Source organism: Saimiri boliviensis, chromosome 16, assembly GCF_048565385.1.
Source record: "Saimiri boliviensis isolate mSaiBol1 chromosome 16, mSaiBol1.pri, whole genome shotgun sequence".
In the NCBI taxonomy this organism is placed as follows: Eukaryota; Metazoa; Chordata; class Mammalia; order Primates; family Cebidae; genus Saimiri; species Saimiri boliviensis.
The window spans coordinates 47,381,356-47,385,447 of NC_133464.1; the positions used below are offsets into that span (position 1 = coordinate 47,381,356).

Here is a 4,092-nt window from a genome sequence, read left to right on the forward strand (position 1 = left end):
TTCTCTTGGTAGAAAACACCTTATTTCTCCATATTCCTCTGTTTCTATTGGCATTGTTATTAAGTAAAAGGAGAAATTATCTACAGGCACATAATACCTAGGATCCCATCTCTTCTACAACTCCTGTCTGTTATTTAAATTTCAATAGCCACAAAATGACATGTTACCTTTTCAATTATACCTGTAAAAATTATTTACGAAATTCCAAAATAAATTTTAGCTAAAAAAATTAGGCAGTAGCATGATGACTTTCTCCAGAATCGCTGTACAGCCTTGTTGAAAGCACATTTGAACCCTTTTCCATGTGATCGCTAAATTAAAAAAAAAAAAATTATGTAAACAAAATGTTTTACCCAATGAATAAACTAAGATATGTGAAATTGGTTAAAATTATTATTTATAGACTAAGTATCTTACATCTAACCTGCCTTAAATTCTTTATCTTTTTTATACCTATTCAAGTAATATTGAACATACAAACATACAAAAAATCTTTTATCAGAGTTTATAGTAGTCAGTATAATAATCCTCCAGAGATATCCATATTCTAATTCATGGAACAAGTGATGTGTACCTTTTCATGATAAAGTGGTATTAATGTAGCAGATGGAATTAAAGTTGCTAGTCAATCAGCCTTACAACAAGGAGATTATATTGAATTATCTGAAAAAAATTGAGTGCAATCACAAAGATTTTTAAATGTGGAGGAAAGAGGCAAAAGAGGAAATTAGGGTGATGCAATGTGATTAGAACTCAACCTGCTGTAGTTGGGCTTTGAAGATGGATGAAGAGGTTAATGAGCTAAGGGATATGGGCGCTTCTAGAAGTTAAGAAGGGAAAGAAAATGGGTTCACCCCTACAGCCTCCAGAAAAAAATGCAACCTTGCTGATGCTTTAATTTTAGCATAGGGAAACACATTTCAGATTTTTCTTCAAAAATTAAAGTAATAAATTTGTGTTAAGTTACTAAATTTGTGGCAATTTCTTACAGCAACGATTGAAAACTAATACACTGTCTCTAGTTAATAGGGAAGGGACTCACTGAACATAACAAGAAGTTAGACAGATTATAGTTGAGCAAAACTGTTTAAATTAAAAATGCAGTATTTCACATAAAATCATTATATCAAAGAACATGAGAGTTTCTATATCTTTCATCTTTCTCACTGTACTCTGAAGATCAAATATGTCAGTTATGGTTGATCGTTGTAAACAACATTAACAGACTTGAAGGTTTTTAGCAGAATGATTTTTTGGAGGACATTAGATGATTCATGAATAGTCTTAGAAAATAGACAGAAATTAACAGAAGTGAGACAGCCTGAGGTTTAAAAATCACAGCAAAAGACACCCAACTTTGGATACCACTTCTGTCACAGATGGCTTGCCAAGTCCACTCCTGCAGCTCCTCCTGGATATGTCTTACAGTCCTTGCCACTTTAAGAGTTTTCTTACTTGCTCCCGAGTCATTGAGACGTTCAGTATGCAAAGTCCCACCCAGGTGTAAACATCTGGAAGATCAAAACTAATGCATGTACTCACACTTTAGATTACAGGATTGTGGAGAAAATAAAACAGGTTTGATATACTTCTTCGGAAGAAGGTTGGTCCCTGTCTTTTTTCAAGACTTACAGAACAAGAGCTCCTCAAATAACAGAGGAGTGTGTATGCTAATACCTCCTAAGCACTTAAATTTAACTTTAAATATACATGTATTTTATAATTATTGTCATTCCATTGTAAAAATGAGGAAGCTGAGGTTGAGATTAATTTTAAGAAATTTGCCTAAAGCCATGTAAATAGAGGTCAGAAACAAAGGCAATCTTTAGATGCCAGATTCTCATTTGCTGCAACCATGGTGCCTAAAATTCAGCATTTATGTAATGTACTGGAGTACAAAAATGACTATTTTTAAAAAACATGGCTTTTTAGTAAAAAATAAATATTTCCTGTTTACTTAAACTTCATTTCTCTGCCAAGGTTGTATTCTCTCTCTGCATTTATTTCCAGGCTCTGGGTACACAGAGAGAGGATCATTTTCCATGAGGAGTCTGAGGTTGAGTATGAGGGTAACATACCACCTCATATCTGTTTTTAAATTGACTATTCTGGGTTCTTACAGCCTCCAAGGGTTCACTACCCACATTTAACAGTTTAAATTTAATTCAGAAAAAAACTATGCAAAGACATTGCATAGTTAAAACATAATCTATTTTATGTATTTTATACAGCATATATAGAAAAATGAATTATCTCCACTTTGTAGTCTGTAATAATTTTCAAAATTTATACTTTGTTTAGAAATAATAAACTGACTTATGATAACCTGTATTAGATTCTATCACAAAGAAATACGCATTTTAAAATATCTTTTATTATGCATCTGTCAAATTTGCTTTCTTAAGCACATATAACACTTAGATTGTAGCCCATGTAAAACTTACTGAAGCTAAAATACTTTCACATAAAGCACTTTTAGTTAATCAGTCTTTCGGAGCTTTTAAAACAAGTGCTTCTATAAAACTGCATCACATTTAAATGCTGATTCCACCATATACACTTCTCACTCTTTGTTGCCTGTGAAGATTGATTGGCTTCTGTTGCAGTACAAAATGAAATTCAAATTTGTAATTTAAATAAATGTAGCTTCCCTTACATTGCTTCTGCTTGAAATGAGAGCCTCCACCCTTGTCCATAAAATCTTCCCTAAAGATGAGACTGTATTTCTCAGCTTACTGGTGGGTGTCAGGTCATCAAAATGAAGGCCTTAGAAATGAAAAACTAATCTTAGCAATGCTGGCAAGGCCCTCCTGTGGTATTTGGAATACAGGAAATCCTTAATGAAAACAATCACAAAGACTAACCTTTGGCTTAATGACACCCAATTTCAGTAACGTAAAATTCTCAGGATGAGTTCACTTGGCTATACTGCCTATGAGATCAATGAAATAGCAAAACATTCAGCTAGTCCTCAGACTTGTGGAAGAATTGCACTACCCAGAAGAGTTACACAGAATGTTGAATGTTGTACTACACAAAAAGAACAAAACTACAACCTCTCTGGGACTGGGGGGCAGGATTATTTCTTATATCTTATTTACAGGGAAGGCAGTTTGGACACTCCTGGAGGAGAGAAAAAGTGAAGACTGGCCAGATGCAGTGACTCATGCCTGTAATCCCAGCACTTTGGGAGGCTGAGATGGGCTGATCACCTGAGGGTGGGAGTTAAGACCAGCCTGACCAACATGGAGAAACCCTGTCTCTACTAAAACTGCAAAAATTAGCCTGGCATGGTGGCACGTGCCTGTGATCCCAGTTACTCGGGAGGCTGAGGCAGGAGAATCGGTTGAACATGGGAGGCAGAGGTTGCGGTGAGCTGATATCCCGCCATTGCACTCCAGCCTGGGCAAAAAGAGTGAAACTATGTCTCAAAGAAAAAAAAAAAAAGGAAAAAAGAAAAAAACGTGAAGACTTTACCAAAAGTCATATGGAAAATGGGAATGGATTCTCATGAACAGGAGCTCAAGTTTTTGTACTGACAGATATGACCAGAAATGGAAGTAAAGAGAGGAAGCATTTAGCTCTTGAAATCTTTAAGGCAGAAAACATTGCTGGTGTGTGTTTGGATGTTGTTTGTGTGGGTCTGTGTATTCATGGTTGGAGAGGTGGAGAGGTACTAGGTACCCATGGAATTTCCATGGTTCCCTTTCTACCATTACTTATGCCAGCCTGGAGAAAATATCTTTTCTTATGCATGCCTGAACTTCAATTCAAAAATTATAGATAGCTATTATGAGAGACATAGTTTCACAATTCCCCAAATAGTAAAGAATCCTTGGATGATTTGACACTAACAACTCCTAATTTCTTTGGTTCTACTAGTAAAGCTAACTCTTATGAATAAATGCTAAAATGCATGGTACCAAGACATGAATTATGTCATAATATGGTAGTCACAAATTAAATACATTTTCATAATAATTCATAGAATCTGATTTAAATTATCTTTCTTCTACATTGCCATATTAGAAACTAGATTTTGCAAATCAAAACGACATTGAGATACCATCTTATGCCAGTTAGAATGGCGAT

The 4,092-nt window shown here is 35.0% G+C and overlaps 1 non-coding gene across 1 annotated transcript; it reads left to right on the forward strand.

The window, feature by feature from the left end:
- The first annotated feature begins 242 nt into the window (after positions 1–242).
- LOC120365836 (small nucleolar RNA MBII-202) lies at positions 243–313 on the forward strand. Its single transcript, XR_005580679.1, has one exon. It is a non-coding gene; the product is annotated as a small nucleolar RNA MBII-202 (small nucleolar RNA).
- The last annotated feature ends 3,779 nt before the right edge of the window (positions 314–4,092 follow it).